Here is a 26,485-nt window from a genome sequence, read left to right as displayed (position 1 = left end):
TCGTTAACATAAACAAGAAATAAGACTGGACCCAACACAGACCCCTGTGGAACACCCGATGTGACGTCTAATAATTCAGATTTGGAGCCATTAATTTCTACGTACTGAGTTCTGCCTGTTAGATAGGCACGAATCCATTGTGTTACATTGTAGTTTATGCCAAGATGAACCAACTTATCAATGAGTTCTGAATGAGGGACTCTGTCGAAGGCTTTCGACATGTCAAGACAAATACAGTCAATCTGTCCCTTGTTATTCAAAGCCTTCGCGAAATCATCAATTGTTTCAACCAGTTGCGTCACTGTCGAAAGATTTCGCCTAAAACCATGCTGATTGGAATACAGAAGTTTCTTGTCTTCCAGGTAGGTGTATATTGATTTTGATATTATATGCTCGAGAAGTTTACAGCATACACAAGATAAGGAAATGGGGCGGTAATTTTCAATTTTTTGCCGGTCTCCTGATTTGAAAACTGGGACAACCTTGGCCACTAACCAGTCATTTGGGACGCGTTTTTGTTCAAGTGACGCTTTAAAAATGATCGTAAGATAGTGTCCAATCCATTCCGCATATCTACGTAAAAAAGCATTTGGTATATCGTCGGGACCATTAGATTTTTTTATGTTAATGTTTAGCAGGAGGGAAACGACGCCTTCGTACGTTACGTTTACGTCCGGCATTTCCGAAGAACGATGGCCAGGCATCTGATATTGCGACGCATCACCACCAGACCGCGGGGAAAAACAGACTGAAAAAACGTGTTATAATGTGACGCTATCGCTCCGTGATCGTGCAGAACCGAACCGTTCATGATAATACTATGTGGGTTATTTCGGGCTGTGATAAGTGACGCCAAAAACGGTGTGGGGAGGAGACCATAAAGTTGGACAAGGTTTCGGTGTAATACTTTTCTTTGGCTGTGTGAAGCTTAGTTCGTAATTGCCGTGATAACAGAGCTATTTTTTCGTGGTTCCTTTTTCTCTTCAGTCTTTGGCGGGCGATCTGCCTCTTTAAATGAATTATTTCTCTGGTTACCCATGGATTTTGTTTCTTTTGTCTTATTTTTCGCAACGGTACAAACGTTGAGATACAATACGAGACAATATCGTTAAACCGCAGCCACAAGTCATTGACGTCACTTTCCGCTCTGAAACTGTCCAACGTAAATGATAAGTAGTCGATAATGCTCGTGTCATCGGCTCTGTCATACTGTCGAACAAGTGTGGTGTTTGCTTTATTTCGGGCAGAAGTAAGATCAGTTTTAAGTTCTACAGAAATAAGTTTGTGATCAGATAGTCCACTTTGAATTTGTACTTTGTAATTATCCAAACATGCATCAAGAAAAACTAAGTCAAGCGTAGACTGTGCTGATCCTGCTATACGTGTGTTTTCACGAACAACCTGCGTGAAATCATGATTGAAGGCGATATCAAGAAGAACTTCACAGGAAGCCCGCTCTTTTGTATCAATTGTCAAATTATTCCAGCCAATACCCCCGAGGTTAAAATTACCCGCGAGAATCAGCTTACATTTCGAGGGTTGAAGTCCCTCCAAGTGGCGTTGTAAATATTCCAAATATGATACGTGCGCGCTTGGTGGCCTGTACAATGCTCCAATAATAAATGACGAATTTTCAAAGTTTATTTGACACCAAACACTCTCGTGATTCGGAATGCCTTGCATCTGTAGGCACTGAACATTTTCTTTCACTATGATGGCTACACCGCCTCCTCGCGATTCTCGATCATTGCGAAATATTTTGTAGCCGGGGGGTATAATTTCATGATCTTTTATTTCGGGACGAAGCCATGTTTCACTAATAGTGACAATATGTGGATCATAGCTAGCCAGTAAGTATTCTAGGTCAGTAATTTTATTCGTAAGGCTCCTAGCATTGAAGTTAATTAATCGAAAATCAGAATACTTTAGGCTCACATGGCTTCATTCCGAGCCTTCGGCCGGTGGAGGGTTATTTTGGCGTATTCGTACTCGGCGGTTCTTAGAGTAATCCCAGGCAAACACGTCGCTGTTTATTGTCAACTTGTCATAATTAAGACGGACTCGTTTGCCATCATCACGTTCCTGTTTTGCCGAATTCCAGAGCAGCTTGCGTTTTGCCAGTGTTTCCTTGGAAAAGTCATCGCCAATCGAAATGCCGCTTCCTTTAAGTTTCTTGCAGTCTTGGTACAGTTTTGATTTTTCCCTGCAGTCATAAAGTCTCAAGATCACTGGTCGAGGGTGCTTACTATTTTTCTTGCCAATTCTGTGAATTCTTTCTACCGTGTTCAACGTCACACCAAGTTTTTCTTCAAAAACTTCACTTAGAACTTTTGTGTTAAGGTCATCAGCGGATTCGTTTTCGCTTTCTTTGATTCCAAAGACCACGAGGTTGTTTCGCCGGCTTCTATCCTCTAAATTTATCAACCTCTCCTGTTGCTTCACGATGGTCTCGTTTAGTTCTTTAACAGTTTTTGTTAACTTGACTATGCTATTTGCTTGATCCCTAACGATTTGAATGCTCTTTTCTACACACTCGAGCCGCTTTCCGAGGCTATCTAGATCCTTTTGAATTGCTTTTTGCCCATCGCAAAGCTCCTTCAACAAAACCTTAGTGTCAGGCCATGGATTTAGCTCTACATCACCGGACAACAAGAGGCACATAGATGCAAATTCGGAAAAAAGCACACTCGGGCACGGCAGCACTACAACAAAACGGTTGTCGTTTCTGTAACCAAATTTGGTATAGTAACTGACCTGCTCGAGGAACAAAAATCGCTGATTAGACGGCATGGCGGTTGCGGTGCTGCCGTGCCCACTGAAGCCGACTCCCAAAGGTGCCAGCTTTATAGGCTTGTCCCAGACAGTAGGCGTCGTTCCATGGCTTCCGGGTTTGAGGCTATCCAACGTTCCAACGCTGATACCGGCCGCGTCAGCAGCCGATCCGACGATGCACATGTCCGGGGCTTGCGCTTGAATCGATGCGCAAAGCAGCAGTACCTGCTCGAGGAACAAAAATCGCTGATTAGACGGCATGGCGGTTGCGGTGCTGCCGTGCCCACTGAAGCCGACTCCCAAAGGTGCCAGCTTTATAGGCTTGTCCCAGACAGTAGGCGTCGTTCCATGGCTTCCGGGTTTGAGGCTATCCAACGTTCCAACGCTGATACCGGCCGCGTCAGCAGCCGATCCGACGATGCACATGTCCGGGGCTTGCGCTTGAATCGATGCGCAAAGCAGCAGTACCTGCTCGAGGAACAAAAATCGCTGATTAGACGGCATGGCGGTTGCGGTGCTGCCGTGCCCACTGAAGCCGACTCCCAAAGGTGCCAGCTTTATAGGCTTGTCCCAGACAGTAGGCGTCGTTCCATGGCTTCCGGGTTTGAGGCTATCCAACGTTCCAACGCTGATACCGGCCGCGTCAGCAGCCGATCCGACGATGCACATGTCCGGGGCTTGCGCTTGAATCGATGCGCAAAGCAGCAGTACCTGCTCGAAGAACAAAAATCGCTGATTAGACGGCATGGCGGTTGCGGTGCTGCCGTGCCCACTCAGTAGGCTTAGGTTTATATGCCAGTAGGCTCGTTTTTTTTCGTAGTAACTGGCGTAAAGCAAAGCGACAAAGTGGAATAAAATGTCAGCCATATTCTCCACCTCGCACTGTAGGCCAATCGGTCACAGCCTTTACCTGCCTGGTCCCACTGCCGGCCTACCCTTTCACCTCTCTGTGTTCGCGTAAGCCGTATGTACGCTAAGGCGCTATAGTTTCCTCCGGAGAAACAACTTCGAGACCCTTCTTTTGTCGCATGGGGACTCCCTGCAACATTAAAGACAAGAAAGGTCGGCCATTCGTTGTCCGAGACAAATTATTTGCTGCCGAATTGTTCTTAGCGTGCGAGAAGGCCAGCCATGCGCGAAATATATGGTGTCCGTTCTCTTGAGAACAGCCGGTCACCAAATTCTCGGAACGGCTACGACTGCGAAGGCTCAGTACCTCCACCAGCGGCGGTCATTTGTCACCATTATCTGGAGAAATTTAATATCGTTTGCAGGAGTCAGTGCTGCTTCGGTGAAACTAGCGAAGCCGTCTCCCTTCGAGGTGTGATCCTCCTTTTTTTTATTGCTATCCTTTAGACAAGCAAGACTTTTTTTGTCGATACAGCTTCCATCTATCAGAAATGCCACGACGTTACGTAGAGAACAGGTTCAGGATAGGCAGCCGCCGCGGTAGCTCAATTGCTTTGGCGTTGCGCTTCTGAGCACGAGGTCGCGAGATCGATACTGGTTGTCGCGACCGCATTTAATTAGGGCTGATAACTAAACACGCTCATGCACTTAGAGTTGGGTCCATCTTACGAATTCCAGGCGGTCAAAATTATTCTGCAGTTGCCCGCTATGGTGTACGTAATGTTCAGACCATCGTTTCGCACTTACGGCCCTAAAATTTACTTTATATTGTTAAGCCAAGGGCGACCTTGCTTTCTTTCCTAAAGCTTCACTTCCCCGAGCGTCACAGGTGAGCATGCAGCCACTAAGGTTGATTTAGTGCTACACTCTTAAACAAATGTCCACCCGTTTGGGGCTTAACTCGCCACACAACGATAATTGTCATCTGTCTTGTCCGCACTTCTTTTCTTTAACGCTGCGGGCCCAGTACTTCCAAGTCACGAACAGCACGCGCGTTATCAGCATGACATAGCATTCTCGACAGGAAAGTAGCGAGCGCAGCATTTTCAAGAAAGGAAACGCAAGCAAGACAGATTACGATTATCGTTGCGTGGCAAGATAAGCCCAAAAGAGTCTAAATTTGCTCAAGAGTGTACTACGGTAAAAATAAGTTTCCATATACTTGGGCAATTTGTGGATCTTTGCAAACGACCGCCAAGTCGAACGCCATGGAAAGGGACTGTCGTGGAATGCATTCTTCACCGAGGTGCATTCCGCAAGGTGTGAAAGAAGGTCATATTGCTGATCCTTCATGCGGAGAACGAGGGAGCGATTATAAATTATTGAGAGGTGAAATGACTGAGTTTTCGTCTCTCCTACTACAAACACAGGGGAGAAGGGGGGGAGGGGGTGTCTGTATAGTGGCGGTAGAAAGATGACGAATAACTTTACGGGCCTTTTTTTTTCGCCTTCATTCATTTGCTTTGGGAGCCAGTGCCAAATTGTGCAGTTATAAGCATGTCGCGACAGCTGGCCGCTCTGTCGTCGTGGAATTGGGAATCACGTATTCTCACACTCTATGAAAACCATATATAAAAGTTGATTGCACTCTGTAGTCTTCTTGATTGCCTTATTGATGACATGGATGTGATACACTGCAGAATATTCCTTCCTGGAGCTAGCCTGTTCTTTTACTAACCGTATGATTTACTGACCGTGTCGAGCCGAGTTTTGCTGTCGCCAGCAATTTGACCTTCATTTGACGGCAGCTGCGCCGCAGCCTTGTCAGGGCATCACCTGACTCGCCGTGCCGAGCTCCACCATTTGCAAAAACTTATTGAAACCTCACAGAAAAACGTGAAACTTAGCACTCACCCTTAACAGCACGTTCACTGTGCAATCTACAGTTGATGCCACGTACCAGAATCACGCCGGACGACAGACGGTACTGTGATCGCAAACTGGTGGCACCCTCGATGAAATGGTCTGTATACGTCCTAGAGGAAAGAAGGTACTCAAAAACTTTGAAACCATGCGTGCATGCTACCGACATGCCTAAATATTTTACCTGGCTCTCTCATTCTGCGTTGCTGGAATTCCGGGAACTCTGTCTGCTAGCGCGTTTATAAAAATATGCGTCCACAAGGCTGCCCTTATTATGCATAACACTAAGAGAAATTTTCAATGTCGAGGAATGGTGGCTGTAGCAATCAGAATTTGACTCCTCTTTTATTCATTTCCTCGGCAGCAATCAGCGGTGGAAGCAAAAAAAGAATGCGTGACAGATGGCCATAACTATGACAGCTGTCACTAGGACCACTCTAGAATGCTCAGTGCCCTACATGTTCTTAATTGTTGCTTAGTCGCAGGCCTGCATCTCGTAAATCTTCTACATTACGGGTGCGGTCCATATTACACTGTAAAGGTTACTATTATGAACTGTTGCAAAAAGTAGCGATACCGGAAGCAAACAAAAAAGAAAATAGTTGCCATAGCTTTGCAGTTCAATGGTACTAGAAAAGAATGTCAAGATACCGGTCGCACTCTTCGGCATGTCTTCTCTCTTGCTTCATTCAATATGTTGCAGAGAACGGCTGAAAAACACCGCTGGAGTACTTTAAAACAGTTGAAGCCAAGCTGGCAAGACATTAAAATTACTGCTCAAATCACAGGTTAACGTTGCAGCAGTATATAGGGTGGGCCGTAATTTGCAATTTTGGTGCCTTCTAGTTTGCTTTTTGTGGCTAGAGAGCCACGCCAGAGTCTAGCCCCTCCATAGAGCATTTCTAGCGGACTTTATAAAGACGCGTTGAGGCATGCAATTTGCGTGCTTGCAGTGAAAAAATAATAATAACGAAAAAATTCAGAAGTGGCAGCTGACAACGACAAAGCAAGCTGAGTTGTCTAGACAGTTATGTGCGTCGTTTTTTATTGTTTTTTTTTCGCCAGGTGCCTATCCCTCATTTCATTCTTATTTGCTGTCCTGTGCATGAGAGCTTTGCAACATATAGAGGCATGAACGCTGACTGAGTTTGTCTCGAGGCGTCGACTGAAGCACTTTTTTATGCATACACACCCTTCTAGCATACGGTTCCCTGAAGTGGGGTAAGAGAAGATTAACGCGTGGAGGTGGAGCGCCTTGTCTGCAACCGCAAAATTAGCATACAGATCGGAATGCATTGCTTAGCTCATCAATCATGGTAGTGCGTACAGTTTGCCCAAGTTCTTGGCTTTGCTTGTGCTGTCGTGCTGCACAATGTTATCATGAATTCCAACCAACTAGACCGCCAACGTGCCTTAGCTAAGACGGCAGTTGCGGCAGCTGTAATTGAATTTCCGCGCGGCGAAGCGCCATGAGCCTCTACCACTCCAGCGCCTTCTCTGCAGCCGCAAAATGGCGCTGGGAGAAAACGTCCGTGAAGCCTCGATGTCCTCAACAACATTAAGAAACTGCGTGCATGTAATGGTGTGCCTGACAGGCAACAAAGTCAGAGGAATGTTACTTGCATTGCGCAGGACTCCGAATTATGCGAGGTGCTTTGAGGCAGGATGCAATTATCACACTAATGGTGGCCATTTATTAGCGCGTGCGTTCATTACCTATCTTTTCTTTTTCAAAGGCAAGACATAAATTATGGACAAGTTAGACGGCACTGGCAGTACTGAATGAAAGAGCCAACAAGCCGATGCTTCTGGTGCTCTCATATCATTCGCGCCAGCATAGTTAGCAGCAAGAGTAGAACTTGCTAACTCATTGGTAACGGCTGGGACGGGGAACCAACTATTACAATAGTGTCCATTTATTAAATGTGTGTTTGCATTTTCAGAAAGCTGGCATAGTGGCAGATGCAAATTGCTCCGTTTCTTTATGTGTCACTTTACTATAGTAGAATAAGGGCGCGTGTACAAGGCCCATCACATTAATCGTACCCTGACGCTCATTCTGTGCTGTTCATGCGTGTATGCATATGCTGCAAGGATGAAGCCATGGAGAGCAAGATCTGCTAATTTCATTTCATTTCACTTCATTTTTTTATTTCAGCATAATTTTTCACAACAGAAAAAGAACGCTAGGGCAAGAACAAACAGCTGCAAAACAGCAGCTTGGCTAGGTCCTGGCCCCTTTTTTTGGCAAAAGGCACAGATTGATACATACATTCAGAGTACATATCATATATATATATACACACGCATACCACAACACCTCCTGCCATAGGTTGTCAATGAAAGATAGAAAAAAAGAAGTGCGTCCCCATATACACTAATGAAAAAAAAGCAAGTTCATATACAGCATTTTTTTAAAACATTGTTACAGCATTCAGGTTTCTGAAACTTGCCATTGTAACTCATACAGCCGCTCATACAAAGGTATAATTTACTACAATAACGTGCTTTCGTACAAAGGATTATCACCAAGATATATAAGCAAAATACGCCATATAAAGCATTTCAATCAAATTAGAATGCCGTTTATGTCCCCGGTTCCAAGCAAATGCGCCGTATTCTGAAAGGTGGGCTATCAGCGTTTCCTTAGAAATATCATGTAGGGTTATACCAACATTCTGCAAGGGGTTTAGTAGCTTCGGTACGCGATATTATAATCTAGTGAATCCGTAATTTGTTCTTGAAACTGGCAGCAGCCAAGCATACTTTTGCCTCATATTGCACGGTACCAATGTGCGAAAAGTTAATTTGCATAAATCTAAGAAAACTGTGTTGTATAGAAGACTGTATTTGCACTTGAAAACAAGGTTTGTTTCGTACGAATGTTGTACGGGAATCACATTAATAGAGCGAAATATTGCAGTTGTATTAGCACCATAAGAGGCATCCATAATTTTGTGAACAGCTTTTATCTGCAGGACTAGTAGTTTATGAAGATTCCTTTGGGAAGTGGTTCACCATGCGAGGTTGCAATAATTTATATGAGAAACAAAAAAGCTGTTGTACATTAAAGGTTTACTTATAAGGGGAAAAGCATGCCTGAATGTGCATAGTATGCAACAAACTCTGGCCAAAGACGTTGAAACTCGGGCGATGTGGTCATACCACAATAAATGCTAATGCACACTACTCCTAAAGGGTTTACTGTATTTATAAGCTCTACCCTCTCTGCACCAAGCATTAACATTATGTTCCTATCAATATTTTCTGCGGTGGAGCATACAAAATAGCTTTCGTTTTCGTAGTATTTATTTCCAAGGAGGTAATTTTACTCAATTTGAGTAAACTACTCAGGGTGTCACTTGCCAGGTTTGAAAGGTAGGACAGACTAGGCGACTGGAAAAACGAACTGCTGTCGTCGGCGTCAATTACGAAGTGTGTTTTCTCGCTTGTATGAAAAATGTCATTTATGTAGATGTTGAAGAATGTTGGCCCAAGAACGCTGCGTCGCGGAACTCCTTGCTATGTTTTTTTAAAGAGCTGATTGGCGAGATTTAATTGCGACACACTGCTTTCTTTCTCTTAAATATGACTGTAGAAGTGCTAATGGAGTGCAAAAAGAGCAAAATCATCGTGCTTAGCCGATCGTCTTGTTCACCTTAATGTAAGTGCAACTTCGCCAGTGCGGCATTAGTTAGTAAAATTTTGCTGGTTATGTGATTGCCTTGCAAATATCCCATCCGGCATCAGAGTTGAGTCTTCGAATGGCCGGCTTTCAACTCACAATTGGCACCTTTCATGTAATGCAGTAGCTATTTTTGTTTCATTGGTTTTTGTTCGTAGAGAGTGGAACATAGGAATCTTCTCTTTCCGACTCTATTAATGCTTGGTGAAGAAGGTCAAACACGTCAAGGAAGAAACAAAAAGTAGGCGCGTCTTTATGGAAAATATTCAAGAACAACCTGAAAACTTCAGAATATCAAGGCATTCCCATGAATTGCGCCACGTTGCACCTCCCGTAACATGGAGAAACAAGAACAACAACGCCGTGTTGCCGAAGTCACGGGGTGAACAAATACAGTCCATGACGACTGAAAAGACAGAAATTTGTAAGTGTGTTCATCTTCCTTTTTTTGTTGACACTAATCGAATAGCGTGTCCACAAGAGCCGGCGCTCTAGGCAGCATAACGAAAGATTTAAGGAAGGTCAACGCGGCACCCATCCCCGTTTATGTCTGGAAACTTCTATAGCAACGCGTAGCGTGTAGAATGAAAAAGTGCGTGTATCGATCACCTGAGATCAATTCACCGACGTATCCAGCTTTTCTGGACACAAGGGTTTAGTTCGCGTGAATGCCACCACGTGGCGTACTCACCTTGAACTTTTCAAACTTCCCGCGGTGACGCGTGATGACGTCAACCAAACAAAAATAAAAAAGTAAAAGCTATCCCTGCGCATTGAACTTCGCCACAATGCTTGTCCCGCCGGCGTTATCAGTGTTCTTGATCAAGCGTATTCGCTCGTCGCCTGGAAATTACTCGTCATCCAGCGTTTACTCGCGACGAGCAATTGTTGATTCTGGGCCTTTGATTCGGTTCTTTTTTTTTCTTCTCTTTTCCTTTTCTTTTTCTTTTTTTTTTTTCATTGCACTTCGGGGCAGCCTTTCTTCAATCGGCATACATTGTTAACGTCGGAACATCGCACAGCGCCTACTAGAGACGCCGTCGTGGATGGATTTTGATTTTCCCTTATCGAATTCGTTAAGGTGCACACAATTATTTCACTAGCGACTTTGCAATGCGCACTCATGGGCTATCGCTGAAGCTGCAAATCTAGATGTGCTTAGGTATTAAGACATATACATGGATATGTTGGTTTTTCACCTTGACACAAAAGTCACGAAACAAGAGTTGAGCAAACTGTCCCTGTGTCGTCGCAGGGTGTGAGAGGGGACTAGTTGGTATTTCATGCTAAAGTGACTAGCGCAAGAGTGGACACGGGACATTAAAGAGGAGACAAGGATAAGCGCAAACTTCCAACTGGGCGCTTGTCCTTGTAGCGTCTTTAGTGCCCCTGGGCGCTTGTCCTTGTAGCGCTAGTCACTTCATGTCGTTATCCGTTAGCATGCTATGGCCGAAGCTGCTCGCAATATTACGTCACATTTACTGGCCACCAGGCCAGGTACAACCTTGGGTACGACATATACAGTACTTGCAGTTAGCTTCCAAAGTAGTCTCCTATGGCGGTTATCCACGTGCGTGAAGGAAGAACGCTATTTAAAATTATTGTGCAGTAATATATGCGGGATTTGTATGTTCTCCACATTGGCTACCATGTTGCCGTTCCGCCTTTATTATATAGCAGCAATGTAGACTAGCAGCTATCGAACGCCATAAAGGCTATCCACATATTCAACCCTTAATGACCATTGGTTATCTTCCCTCCTCATTACATGTCCTGCCCATGCCAATTTCTTTTTCTTGATTTCAACTAAGATGTCATCAACTCGCGTTTGTTCCCTCACCCAATCTGCTCTTTTCTTATCCCTTAACGTTACACCCATCTTCTTCTTTCAATAGCTCGTTGCCTCGTCCATAATTTAAGTAGAATCCTTTTCGTAAGCCTCCAAGTTTCCGCCCTGTAGGTGAGTACTGGTAAGACACAGCTATTACACACGGACTGGATTCCAAGGGAAGGGAAGCGTAGCAGGGGGCGGCAGAAAGTTAGGTGGGCGGATGATATTAAGAAGTTTGCAGGGACGACAGGGCCACAATTAGTAGATGACCGGGGTTGTTGGAGAAGTATGGGAGAGGTCTTTGCCCTGCAGTGGGCGTAACCAGGCCGATGATGATGATGATGATGATGATGATGATGATGATGATGACATATCCAAGGACCTCGCGCGCAACTCCTGACACTTAATTGTATTCAAGAGTTGTGCGACTGCCCAGGATATCCTTAACGAATGTTACATAACGCATTATGAGGATTTACTTGCCAAAACCACGATTTCATTATGAGGCACGCCGTAGTGGACGATTCGGGAATAATTTAGACCACTTGGGATTTTTAACGTGCGCCTAACCCTAAGTATGCGGGTTTTCGCATTTCACACCCATTGAAATACGGCTGCCGTGGTTGGGATTTGATCCTGAGACCTCGTGATTAGCAGCCAAACCTAATAAAAGCTAAGCAACTACGGAGGGAAAGGAATGTTGGCAGTAGGAGGAAGGTGACAGCCGGCACGTGAGACAATTTGTTCCCATCCTCATTGCGAGAGAATGGGTACCATCTGCCCAAGAATGCACTGTATTCAATGTGATGGAGTCCGCGTCCAATATTTCAGACCCGAATCATACTGTAATTACTGACGACCAGGCATCTCGCTAATACGTGCAGTCGTTTGACAGCTGCCGAGCGCTGGCGTCGGCCACAGGACCTACTTGACCTTTCTTCAACACTTGCCGACATTCTCGCCTTATTTCGCACCATTGCGTTTCAGCTGAACTGCTTCAACAGCCGATTTATTTGTGCCAGAATTTGAGCACCCTGTCAACGTTATGGTTTCTTATTTTTAAGTCATCTTTTATATTTAGGCTAAGGCTGTCGTGAAATTTCCAGCGGTTTCACCTTTCCCAAAATTTGCGCATTTTTGTCGGCCTCTGTTAATATTTTGGAGGATTTTTAATAGACGTGGAAACCATTGCATGGCCCCCTGACCAAGCTGCTCAAAAAGTCATTTTATATCCCTGAGGTCTTGTGCAAGCTTCCGCCTTCTTGCCGTTCATCAAGCTCCTGATTTCCCTGTCACCTGTATTCAATTTTGACGACTCCATTCCCACGGAAGTTGGCGACGATATGTCCATGGGATTAAAGCCATTTAAATAAATTTTACTGTGGATACGACAGCCGCTTTTGCTCACTGTGGATGGAAATGTTGGGCTAGTGAGCGCCATTCTGAAGCATCTAAATTGATAGTCACAAAATTATGCGTATCCCACGTATGTGCGTATCGATGTAAGCAAAGCTTTCTGTGTTTGTTGTCATTGTTAAACGTAATTTCTACAGAGTAGTCAGGCACCCTCTAATGAAATGCTGTCAATGTTTGCCTGATTACGCCCGCCATTGTGATGCAAATAAACGTAACTCCGACTCATTTTCTCAGAAATAAACGCTGAATGAAACGCTGACGTCATCCTGAACAAGATCAACAAGCGCCCTAGTGCTCGATCTTACGATGCCCCTATTTGTAAGCTTATATTCGTGATTTAGTTATTTGGGGGGGGGGGGGGGGGGGTGAAGGCGATGTGTTCTTATACTGTAGAAACATCCCTCGGACATCTCTGATGTGCTCGTTCTTATTCTCAAGTACCCAATGAAAACTGTCATCGCTGCAACTTCATGGTGTCCTGGTGGCAGGCCACCATGGCATGTCGCGCAAGTATGACCACGCTGAATCATTTGGATTGGCGTATACTATTTGCTGCGTCATACTTCTCCACATTCATTTTTCACGCTATACCAGAGCTTGAAAAGGGCTTCCAACTCACAACGTGCCTTTCCTCTGTTTACTTCCGCAAAGTGTGTGTCTATCGCTGTGGTTACCAAATACGCCAAGCGGTATGCTACCACTCAAGCCTTTCTGTCGGCTGAGCAACTGAAGTCGCAGGCTTTCTTCAACACGGCGTCGACGTTCAATATGGCTATCCTCAATTACTTTTCGCGGACTTCGCTCACCGCCTTCTCTCCTATGTCATCTATACTACTCGCTCCTGCAAGATACAACACAAACACGCAACGACCTTAATGAAGTATCAATAACACGCTAGTTGAAATGCTGTCGACGTATATTTCCGCTGAGCACCGGGATTGGAGCATGGTCCTGTCTATGGTGACATTATCGGTCTACAGCGTCGCTCAACAACACCGCTCGTTACTCATCACTTTTTTTTTGCCGACAAGAGTATAGCGTATCTCCTCTGAATGTACTTTCGGCTTTAAGTGGGACCTTGCACGCCCGCTTATTTTGTTACGTTGACGGCGACCGTTGTCGTCAGGCTGCCGCGTAATTCTGAGCGTCGCAGTCACCAGAGTGCACAGAAAGCTGTCTTCCCAAACAAACCACCGGGATTCGAGCCCATCTCCCAAATGCAGCATCTTGCATTTGGGAGATGGGCACTCTAACCACTACGCTACCACCTGCCTCCACCAATTTCCGTTTATCTGCCTTCCCACTTCTCGTTTTTGCCGCAGACGCAGGAAGAATGGATGCAGAAACGAAAAAAAAGTAAAGATTGCTTGAGCCGCCAGTGACGCATGACTTTAACTTTGGCAGGTTACCCTCATTGGAGCGCATGTAGGCTTGCGGCTTCGTGCAGATGGTGGGTCGCCTTAGCTTTATTGTAAATTTGCTTTCACCAACTCTTTTCAGCTAGAACTGAAACGCCGGACAAAAATGAGACCTACCGTTGAATATTTTTCTTGTTTTGTAGGTTTAAATCAAAAACGCTCATTAACACAAATACTGATTTTTTAAAGAAATGGCATAAGGATACTATATTTCAAGGTCATGTTTTGCCAATACGGCCCGGCACCACGTATCGACGAAAGGGCATCACAGTGCCGATGCAGGCGGCAGGTTACTGAATGGAGAAAACAGGAAACGACTGTTTTTCAGTTCTCGCAACATATTGTACACAGAACACAAAGCACCCACCACCATGACATTCTTTTTTTTTTTTTGACAACAGCGACACACAATGCCGGACTGATATACTTCCTAAAGGGGTCTCATTTCATTTTTCATCGCAGAACCGCAAGCACAGTTGCGTCGCGCGTGCTTGCAGCCACGTACTGTAACCGTGCTCCTTTTCCTTTAACAATATGGCCGCCGGCGGCTTCAAGCGCTCCCGTAGGTGGCGGATTGGACTGTCACTCCAGAAGTTTAAATACATAACCTCTTTGCATAGAAACGACGGCATGATTGTTAACATCATTGCTCTCCAGACTAATCTTGATGAGCTAACTCATTGGTGCGGTAGGGCAGATGGTAAATAACGCAAACTTTACATCTCAAGTTTACTTCCGCTGCTAAGGCGATTCCTAATGCCCACACATTTAATAATGCTATCAAAGAAACTTCAGCGTCTGTAAAATACCGCGGTGTAAATTTTAGTTCGTATTTATCCTGGAGCACTCATATTGAACTGATTACTACCAAACACTTAAAAAAACTTGGTCTTCTTAGGCGCCGACTACACCAAGCCAACCAGGACACAAAACTACACGTATTCAACATGCTAATCAGGCCTGTGATAGAATACGCATCCGTGATCTGAAGCCGTCATTATACCTATCTTGTTAACATGTTGAAATCTATACAAAACAAGGCTGCTCGATTCATCCGTTGCCGTTACTCTCGGTATCAAAGTGTAACAATACTGAAAATATCGCTCCGTCTTCCACCTCTGGTCATGCGCAGAAAACACAGCCGTTTATCTTTTTTCCATACTCTGTACCACAGCAACACATCTTTTCCCGGTGCCGCACACACCGGCTTGTGTAGATCACATGAAGAAGACTAACCCATTTTCGCTCGGACAGATTGATACAAATACTCACTTTTGGTCCTGGCTATTGAAGAGTGGAATTCGCTTCCTTCTAGCATTGCGGCTATCGCTGGAACATCATCATTTCAAACAGCTCTTTGGTCATACTTAGAAAATTCCACTGTAGAATGATATGCGTTTTTTTTCGTTTTTTTTTTAATTGTGTGCGTGTGGGCCGTAACGCTCCGTGGAATGTTAGATGACATGTTTTGTAACTTCTGAAGGCGCGATTTTTGTTTTGTTTTGTGAGATTTGCTACATGTGCATTATTTGAGTACCTGTTCCTAGCCATTCTTTCCCCTGTCAACTTGTACCTGGTTTATAAACTTGTTTATTCCTGTCTTCAGCCGTTCATATTCTGTGTTGTACATTGTTAAGTTTTCTTTGATGAATCCCCCCCTACGTAACGCCCGCATTGGGTCTTTAGGTTATTGAAATAAAATAAATATTGTTGGCTTGGATATGTTTGGCACGAGGCCCAAGTCGGTACCCTGTCTTCTAACGCGTTCTTTTGTTTTCGTCTCTGTCTTGAAGGGACGCGCACCGTAACATACTGCAATGGTGCTTGCGTTGAGCGTATGTAAGGTGAGAAACGCGGTTCTAAAATGTCTGTTCACTAACTTGTGCAGTAAACCCATGTTTATAGTATTCGCGCAATAGTAAGGGTCACGAGTATGGCAACCGTAACCGCAAGCGTCACGTTATAGTTGTAACTTGTCGCGACAGCGTAGTTGAAATCCACTGACCCTGCCACTAAGAAATACGTGGCGAGGTATGGCTGATGAATAAGTAATTGCGAAGATTGGTTTTCAGTAAACGTTTGTTACCAAGAACGGCGGGTGCTTATACTACCGTAAATGACGGATGCTTGGCGGTGACTCCAATCATTTACTCGCCACATCACAGATCTACACTAGAATTCAACTGGTTTCGCCAACTCTTGCTTATATTCTCTCGCCCCTAAACTGCGATTTTGCCTGCCACCCGACCTCCAGCTTTTCCTCTTTGTCCCCCGCTTCTTTCCCAATCTGCTGAGACGTGCTTCCACTGATGCTTGCTCTTCTTTTTTCTCAATAAATGAAGGCATTCATTCATGCATTCCTATGTTACTGCAGAAAATAGCGTGTCTTTATCTACATAACCACCCTCTCTCTCACCTGGACTCTCCAATCGCAAACCAAAGTTGCGGTGTTGCAAATGGCTGGGCGTCACATATGCAATTTTCTAGGAATGGCCAGTAGCACAGCGGGCAATTTTCGGTGGGTGACGAGACAGTGTATAGAACACCTTGTCTGCAATATCCACACTCAGTGCTCTGCTTCGTGAGCTACTATTAGCCGCTACTACGAAGTACGAAATGAAAGAAACCTAGCTGGGCTGGTCACAGACAGTTCTTTTTCGAATCGTGATGCGTCCATATAAGATATATATATTTCTTATATAAGCCTAAATGACAGCGATATAAGCGAGGTGAGTTACGCTAGTTCGTTGGTTTTGACTAACGACGCTCTTCACGCAGCACTTTCGTCTTATGCGTGTTTGCGAACGGGAATGAAAGACAGGAGGGTAACACGCCTTCCTGAAATGAAACATTCGGAATAACTCTTTGTTTGACGGTTAGACATATGTTGAGGGCCCCCTATACGAACCACCTGCAAATTTGTATCAGCCTGCAAAGAGGAACTCAGATTAAACGTTGTCAAGAGGATAGGCTTTTAATTATCATAAAGATATCTTTATTGAAATTCCTTACCATGAGGTGAAAGCCGACTAATAAGCATTTATATTTTCTGTGTTATTAAAACGTCCTGTTAATAAAAGGTTGCTGTGTTTTACAGCCTCCTAAATTAGGTTATAAAAAATAAATTGATGCGGTGTGTAAACGCAGACGCAAGAAAAGGCCTAGTCCGTTTCCAAGTATTCACTCAATGAAGATGGAGCGCCTCTATACTTTCACATTGTAGGGATGTCAAGAACAAAACACTTCCAAAGAGTGAGTCACGAATATATCTCATTATAAGGTGAGCTTGCGCTGGAAACGAAAACGCTCAAAGCGCAACGATGGCTGCGCGCAAAGTGCTTCCTCTGATTCCGATCTACGGATCAAGGCGTCAGTTCGTCAGGCTGAAATGCTCGTACATTGCAGCGCAATCTCGGGTCCTCAAATGTGACGGCGAATGTAGGCCAGTATTCGCTTCACGCGCGCAATCTGATAAGATAACGCTCTTTCGCCATTGAATCCGTGACAACATACTGGATATTAGAAACACATGCGGGCGCATCTTGAGCTAACTGATAACTTCGGAACTGTGGTTCGACGCTAAAAAAAAAGCTCCCCCCCACCCCCTAAAAAAGGAATACAGTTGCTTTCAATATTAGCTGAAAAATAGTGCTTGTCGTTTAAAAAGGGCCTCCAACACTGCACAGCGGCGCCGACATACAGGGAATTCAAGCGCGAACTATCAAACCAGCGTATCGTGGTTCAATGTATCCCAATAGTCCAGGGGCCAGTTCCACCACAGCTACTGTGTCGGAGCTCATATTTCATGTCAGCATTATTTGTCACAAAATCACAGTATTTTTTCTTTAGATCTTATCATTAGACAGCTAAAATACATCCAGCGAAAGCCTCATCTTAATATTTATGTACTTTTCGTTCTAACGTGCACATCCATGCTGATCCATATGTTACAAAGTACTGAAAATGTACCCAATGCTTTCCTCCAGGCAGCAGTTTTTATTCCTTATGATGCCAGGAAACCGAGCCTGATGCCACCAACGCTCAGGAACTTAATCGGGAGCGCACACAATGTTCTCGCACACCTTGTGGGATGTACCGTAGCGCTGAGGTGCTTCTTGTATAATATATAAGAATCGGTTGTAAAGGCAGTCGTGCAAGGTTTGGCACATGTGCTTAAGCTCATGAAGTTGTTTAGTGCCAAGATAACCTGTCCAAGCTTTCACACTTACTTTATGAGAAGTCTACAACACCATCAATATGCCGGCTGCTTTTAACTGCACGAAACAAAACTATTGAAATGATACAAACAATGTTAACATCATTTTATCATTCGTGTGTTCAGATTGGTAATCTCTAGATGCGGAGTAAGTTGAGAAGTTGTTTGCGTAATTAACAAAGCTACATTAATTAAATTTTAAGTAATGGTTCTTGCGTGGCTAAAGAAAATGAGAAGTTTGGAGCCCGTCCTCGAGATTATGCAGCCAATCGAAAAACTTTCGACTAAACATGCTTCTGTAAGAGCCATGCAAACAAAAATTTTCCAAGTAAACACTCTTGGAAGGCGTAACTGACGCAGAAAAGGAACATCTGTAAAGCCACAGAAAGAACAGCAGTTCACGACGGGACACAAAGGAGGAACCACACACAAACTGCGCTAACAACTTCAAGCGCTGTTTATGTGATAATGAAGCAGCTAGACCGTCAGTCATTCCTTCCAAACCTGTAAAGCTAACCTGACCACATCTAGCCTTTCGGGATGCTGTCATCAATAGTATGGCCCCGTGAACATATTCCACGTGGCCTTATAGTCGCCTTCCATTTTTATTAATGCTGTTTTGTCGAAAGCAAGCAGTTTAAAGTTTTGGTGTCAATGCAGCAGTGTACGTGTGCCGCTGAAAGCTTGCTTGGTCGCAGAAGCGATGCATGACGGAATGATGGTGCAGATTTAGCGCGCAGCTCTGGCATCAAGACAATGCGCGGCCGCCGAGAGAAGGAAGATAACGAAAGTGAACAGCTTGGTAGCTGCTCACGGAGCCGTGCCGATGGGGACGGTGCCATCATGACGAAATCTGAGCCAGCGATATTGATGGATGTAGCGTTTTTGTTTTCTTTTATTCTTTTATTCTTTTTCTTTTACAGCGAAGTCGTTAGGAGGAAGCTTTAACACGAGCCCTACTCCGACTCGGCCTATTCAAATAGATGTGAAACGCCGAAACGCTTTTCTTAGATAACCCCTGGACCGATTTTAATGAAATTTGTTGGATTCTGGAGAGAAAGGTAAATTCTAGTGACTATTGGAAGCGGAATTTCTATTTAGGGCCTGAATTTTGGTAAAAGATATTCAACAATTCGAAAGTGCGAAAAGTACACAAGCACGAAGTTTACAAATTATTAACTCCAGATCAAGAACTGCTATCGCGGTTCAGTAAACAGCGTCCATTAGACAATTCCAATATGCCGATTTATATCTTACGTGAAGTCGTTACGTTGTGAACAAGGGTTGTGGAAAAGCTGTATTTCCATATTACTAAATTTTTTAAGATTCATGCGTAATATATGAATTTTGTCTGTTTTAGATGTGCTGTTAGATGCAATGTACATAATATTGATATCAGTTTTCTTTGCCGGAAGAGAGTTGTAAACTTGATGGTTTCGTTTTCTTAAAATTTGCAATTTCGGACAATTTTGAATAAACAAATGATGACCTAATTCAAGAATTCGAAACCAACATACACTAGATTTTAAGTTCTTGTTTTATATGCAACAACTTGTCAAATTAGATGTAGTGGCTGTCGAGAAAAACGAATTCTCCTTTTACATTTACTTAGATAGGACCACCAGAGCTAAAGCTTCCTCTTAAGGGCTACTTTCTCCACTATCGCGTCCGCGTGTAGAGCCACATCCTGAAGGTAGCGTAATACCGGCCCGACCCGCAGCGGTGGTGAAGCATGCGTTCAGCGCTCCCCATATGTGGGCTGATCCCGAATGTAAAGCCATGCCGGGGAGACCCGCGGCGGAGGTGAAGCAGGCGTTAAGCACTCCCCATACGTGGGCCGATCCGGAAGACAGTGCAATGCGGGGCCGACATACGGTGGAGGTGCAGTTCACCATTAAGGGACCCACATACACAGCTTTGCAGGTCATGTTTCTTCACAGAGTGGAAGGGCACTGAGATTTTTTAGTTAGGCGTTTATACTGCATGCGTCTGCGATGAAAACAACAAGCAGGTATGCCTGGAAAATCTAAGGTGGTGGAAGCAGGTGGTAGCGGAGAGGTTAGCATACTCAGCCCCTGCACGTACTTATATCTGCATTGACATGGGTTCGTGGTAGTGATAGCGACCAAAGCTCTACTTTTTCTGCGTACTCTAGTCATTGTGAAACTAAGGATGTGCTTAGCATGCCCAGTCACTGAATGCAAATTGCAGCAGTTACGAGTGGTGGAATCCCGCTGGGACTGATTGTGAAGAAAGCTTCCTTTCTCTGTCCACTCTCGCGATGGTGAAGCTAAAAATGAGGAGGAGGCCTGACGGACACAATGTTGATCGTCACCATAACAGAATGGATGGACGACCTGCGGAAACGACAAGGCACACCAAGTTTTTAGCACTTAATTTGTCCTACAGTAAAGCGCTACAATGGCTAGTATGCCCTCATGGGAATGGTAGACCGAACTGCTTCTCACTGCTAACACTGGACTGATACTAAGAAAATACTCCGTCCGCAGGCACCACACTACACTGAAATTAGCAAAACAATGTCAGTTTATAAACTGATATTGCCAATTATCTGGTGTCCTTCTTGTGTGTGTGGAGGGCATAAAGGTCCTGGCAATGAAATGGTAGTATTTTCGTTTTTGCTGCAGTTGCACACAAACAAAATTCTTTGAAGTAATGCGACAGCGATCTACCGGCGGTGAAGACCAATCCACAAAAATAAAAATAATTGCTGGTTTCAGATCTTCCAATTTACTTTGCGCTTAGCTACCATCTGTTATATTTTTCTTTTTGTGCTCTTATAAAGAAGAAAACTCCACATTACTACAATATCAACAACCGTACACAAAATAGACTGGCTTTGAAGCTGTGACCACGCACCGCACTTTTCTACATTTAGCACATGTAGTATTGGGCAACACGTTTGAGCAAAATGATTAGGTTTTCGGTCAAAGCACTGTGACAGGCGGGAAAAACTCGTTGTCATGCCCGGTCGAAACAATACCATCTGAAATCTTATTTACTTATATTCATTTTTGAAAAATTACTATCACCGTTTATACATTTGCTTCGTATGAGTTATATACTAGCTTGCCTCGTCAATCTCAAAAATCTATTCTCTTTTCGGGAGACGGCCTACGTGAAAAACGACGCAACATGACAGTAAAACATCCAGCAAGGCTCTATCCAATGATTGGCGAAATAGTGCCCTGAGAGCGTGTCGACTAGCGTGCGAGTGAAAGTTGAATTATAATAGTTGTCAGCTTGTGTTGCCTCTAGCACGAGCGAGTAGTGTTAGCAATGACATTGGTCTGAAAATGGTCAACTCAGTCTGCGATTTCCTCATGTGACCTCCGCATTGAACGTCGCAGTTGTCACGATGAGAGTACTTCTGTGACATTATCAGCCCAGTGGGCTGGGAAGGCTCGAGTGGTAGCGCACCTTGAGGAGTATCAGGTAACAATTAATAATATACATACTTTGCGATGATGAAAAAGATGCAGAAACACCACTGGTGTTGTCTAACTATTCGTAAACAGGCCCCCCAAATTTCGATTGGCCCACCCCCAAACATTAGATAGGCCCACCCCCAAATTTCAAGTTGGCACACCCTAAAAATAAAATTGGCCCACCCCCCAATTTTAAGTCGGCCACGCCCGATTTTTTTTCGCCCAGCCTTAAACTTGGAGTTGGCCCATCCCCAATTTCAATTGGGCCACCCCTAATTTTCAAGTTGGTCCACCCACGAATTTCCATAAATCGTCCCCCAAAATTCCAGTCGAAGCACCCCAAAATTTAGGTTGGCCCACCCCCATATCGCCCCCAAGTTCAGATTGACCGACCCCGAGATTGCCCCCACATTTAGGTAGGACCAACCTCATATCACCCCCAAATACAGATTGGCCCGCCTCCACAACACCGCCAAATTTATATTGGCCCACTCCAATACCACCTGCAAATCGAGCTTGACCCACCCCCATATCAGCCCCAAATTAATGCTGGCCCACCCCTCGATCACCTCAAATTTAGGATGGCCCACCGCAAATCATATCCCAATATAGGTTAGTCCACCCATCACCTCCACCCCCCCCCCCTCTATTCAGCTTGGCCCAGCCAAACATCACCCCCATGATTAGGTTAGCGCGTCCCCATGTTACCTTCAAATTTAGGTTGGCCCACCCCCATATCATCCTCAAATCCAGGTTAGCCCACCCCCATATCAGCCCCAAACTTAGCCTGGCCCACCCGTCTATCAACTCAAATTTAGGATGGCCCACCGCAAATCACTCCCAAATTTAGGTTAGCCCCCCTAACCCCCCCCCCCCCTCGATTCAGCTTGGCCCAGCCCCATATCACGCCCATGGTTAGGGTGGCCCACCCCCAATATCACCCCCAAATTTAGGTTCTCCCACCCCCATATCATCCCAAATCCAGGCTGGCCCACCCCCATATTCCCCCAAACTTAGGCTTACCCACCCCTATATCACCTCAAATTTAGGTTGGGCCACCCCCATATCAGCCTCAAATTCAGCTTGGCTCACTACCATTTCACCCCAAATTTAGGTAGGGCCACTCCCATATCACTGCTAAATTCACCTTGGCCCAAATTTATGCTGATGCCACTTCCAATTTCAAGTTGGTCACCCCAACCCTTTTTATGAAGACCTATATATTTATATGGGAAATGCGTCAAGCTTTTGGCGTTACAGGTACGATATTGCACGATTTTGCTACCAAATTGCTGGGGTACTCGACAAAGAATGCTGCGCATTAAAAGCAAATGCACCGAACGAAGGACATTTATTCAAATGGTTTTTTACGGCCACACCTACGGATTGATACCACTTGGCTGTAGGGAACACATTAACAGTAGCTACTAATCCAGACGCTGCACATCTCCTAGTTGGTGCATTTCTAATTTGGATGAATATTTAGAAATAATTAACGTTCGGGCAGCGACTCAGCCTAGCAGACCCTTTGTTCCACACGAATGTTGCATAGGAATGGCACTGGCCACCGGGTAACATTGTGGCACAGCTGGACGTCATTCGCTCGGAGTGTGTACCATTAAGGACAGCCGAAAGTCGAAGAAAACGGACCTTCCAGAAGAACGCAATAAGAATAGCCATCTTGTTCTTGCAGGTTCCACGCTACAAGCACGAAAGTTTTTTTTTTCATAACACAAAGCCATGCGCAAGCTTCTAGTTATGTTGTCCAATGAATAAAACCTTCAAAAAAGCGATGACGTAACAAATGAACACGATACTGCTACGTTTTATGAAGGAAAAACAGAAAGCATAATATTTCAAGAGCACCACTGCAAAACCAGAACCGAAAGCAATTCAGTTTTGTGAATACTTTGTTTAGCGCAAAACGACAGACACAAGAATGACAACAGGACAAGCGCCTTGTCCTGTCGTCTTTCTTGTGTCTGTCGTTTTGCGCTAAACAAAGCATTCATGGATTCGCACCAACTAGCCCGCCAACGCATTGTGTTGAGTTTTGTGTTTATGCCATTTGGTAGGAGACTATAAGCCCTATGCGGCTTTCAAAAAATGCGCTGCTGAAAAACCAAAACCGAAAGCAAATCTTGGGTTTTGTGATTCTGCCATCTAGTGAGAGACTGCAAAACTAGGTCCTATGCTGCTTAAAAAAAAAAAAAAAAACGCTGCGAAGGGGGAATCGAACCACGGCCGCCGTGATGCGGGACGAAAGGTGCTCGCTATTCTACCACTCGGCTACGGCTACCGAGGCTTCGCCAAGGGGTACGCTCATGTTTTTATAGATACCACGGCAATTTTCACGACAGTGTTACAAAAATCGCTTTCGGGAACAATCTTACGCCATATGTGGAGAGTCGAGAGAGGCATCAATCGAAAGCTGAGTCTCCGGACTACCTACGCTGCACTGCGTATTACGATAGACGGGATAGTTTTATTACAGTCATCGTTCTTGCCTCAAAAATCGAGCACAAATTTTCGTCGTTTCCTTAGGCTTCCATTGCTAAAACTTTAAGTGCTGTGGGAACAAAATTTTTACGTGCCATAGAGTGATCACTGCATTTGGCTCGTGTGGATTATCTTCCAGAACACGTCTGTCACCTGCGTTTTTTGATAATCGACCTGCAGCTTTTGTTATTCGCGAAAAACCCGCTTGTTCCATTGAAAACGCGCTAGCTTCGTGCCGGGGCCGCTTGGGGCGCTAGTTGGTACGTGTCCAGAAAAGCTGGATATGCACCTCTGCATTAACGACCAAGCAAGCGCGAAGGAAGAAGGATAGAAGCAAAGAACGCATGAACGCAAACAGAAAAGTAAAAAGAGGCGGCAGGCAGAAAAATGAACTGCGAGCTGCCTTGCAGCTTTTTTTTTTTCGCGTCTCCATAGTTGCTGTCTGTGCCTATGGCTGTCGCAGTGTATATATTTCACGTGCGCTCCCATCGACCAAGCTTGTGTCCGCTCCAACCCCGCCTCTTCTTTTCTCACCCGAAGTGTGGTTCGGGCGAGGAACTGCGGAGCTGAGCAAAATGGGTGCAACGAGGCGCGGCTGCTTCTGGCTTAATGAGGCGTCAGTGGCAGGCACTACAAATGCTGCTATCCGCAGCTAGGAGGCCACAGGAACAAAGTAAAATAAGATAATCAACAATGGGACCAGGGCTAAGCGCGAAACTGTAAAGAAAGAAGAATGGCGCTGCTTTGTTAGAATTATGGGAGGAGCGGACGCTATTGTTTGTGATTTGGTCCGTCGCCTCTGTTTCACACGGTGTGTACCTCGCTTGGCTCATTAATTTAAGAGCAGGACAATCGTCGCCTGTTTTCGGTTTGATGGTGCTGTTTATTTCAAGCACTTTAGATCACGTTAATTGTGCTAGCTGCAAGGACTGCTTACCTACTCTAAAGATGCTTCAGTGTAGTACATGAAGCACACCGTACGAGGCGCACTGACATAAACAGGCGGTATTTTGGATTTAAAAAGGCAAATACTAGAGACGTAATACTCGAAAGTCTAAAGTAAATGTTCTATTTCTTTTTTTTTTTTTTACCACTAGACCTATCTTATGGCGTTAGCTTGCGAGATCTCATACGGAATCGCCGAACAGCGTTGCCTGCATATCTAGGATAGCTTTCGCTACATAAACATGAAGATTATTGAAATTTCTTATACCTCAGAGGTTAACGTTCCATGGTCACAATCTGATCATGAAGCACGTTTCTTGCATTTTCCTCGTCGCAGTGGTCACTGGCCAGCAGTGCCTCCCCTTGCTCCGCACTTGGATTTAGGGTTTTGGGGACTGCTATTGTAAGCTGGCCTCCCCATGTGGTATGATACAAGGTGGGGTTTTTACCAAACGCCTGCGAGTTAGCTGCGTATCTCGTGAGGTACGTTTTGCTGAGTAGGTTTAAGTTGGCAAAGGTTTCTGTTTGGAGCTGTCTCCAGTAAGTAGCTTCCACCCTCGTGAGTGATATATGTGGGGGAGGATATCGTATCCTGGTTCCAGTGTTTTATGTGTGCCTATACGGTCGCGTATGCATTGACAGACGGTGGACTTTCGAGCGTGGATTCTTCCGGTGCTCGGATTGTGTACCCTCCACTTACCCTGTCCGCTTCTTTGTTCCTCTCTATTCCTGTGTTTTCTGGCACCCACAGGATCTTGTGTTGGATAGGCTGTGTTTGCATTGTGTGTTACGCCGCCTGTCGTCTCGAGGAGCACACGGAGTGCGCGGTGGCTTATTCTACCGTTCAGAAAATGCCGGCGGGCGTCTTGGAATCAGCCAGAATTCTCAGGGATTTGCCGGTTCTGAAGCCGTCCGCCGTTGCTAGAGCTTCAGCCATAGTGCTTTGACTTATTGAGCCCCTACTGATTTTGCGAAGATTTGCGTTGTCGAACGTGGCCACTCTGCGTACTTGTTTGGTGCCCTGTGTGATTACGTCGACGTACACTGCGTCGTTTTTGGTATAGTACGTACGTCGGATGTTTTTTGCCTGCCTTCATGTAGATTGAGATGCATGTTCTTCGGTGTGGGGTTCACTCTGAGTTGCCTGCAGATTTTATCCAGTATGTCTGCTGTTGCTGCCATTGTTTTAATTTGTTCATTATTTGATCACTTCTGAATAGCCAAGGCTATTCAGATGTCATTGGTCCATTGGTGTTTCTTTTTGCGCCTGGAGCTGCTCTTCCGAATCTTCTTTCAAGGTATTGTGCTCCCCCAAGGCAAGCAGTTTCTCTGTAGGCGTAGCGATGAGGAGTTTCAGTGACACCTGTATGCTTTTCGAATGATTACTTCCGCCTTTTTCTCTTCATTTGGATATAGCCATTCATACGGTAGACTATACATGACCCTGACGTTAACTCTTCTTACTGCTTTTACGGTGTCCTG

Source organism: Dermacentor albipictus, chromosome 1 (assembly GCF_038994185.2).
Source record: "Dermacentor albipictus isolate Rhodes 1998 colony chromosome 1, USDA_Dalb.pri_finalv2, whole genome shotgun sequence".
NCBI classification, from domain to species: domain Eukaryota; kingdom Metazoa; phylum Arthropoda; class Arachnida; order Ixodida; family Ixodidae; genus Dermacentor; species Dermacentor albipictus.
The sequence above is the reverse complement of the archived record's forward strand: the minus strand, read 5'-3'. Positions refer to the sequence as shown.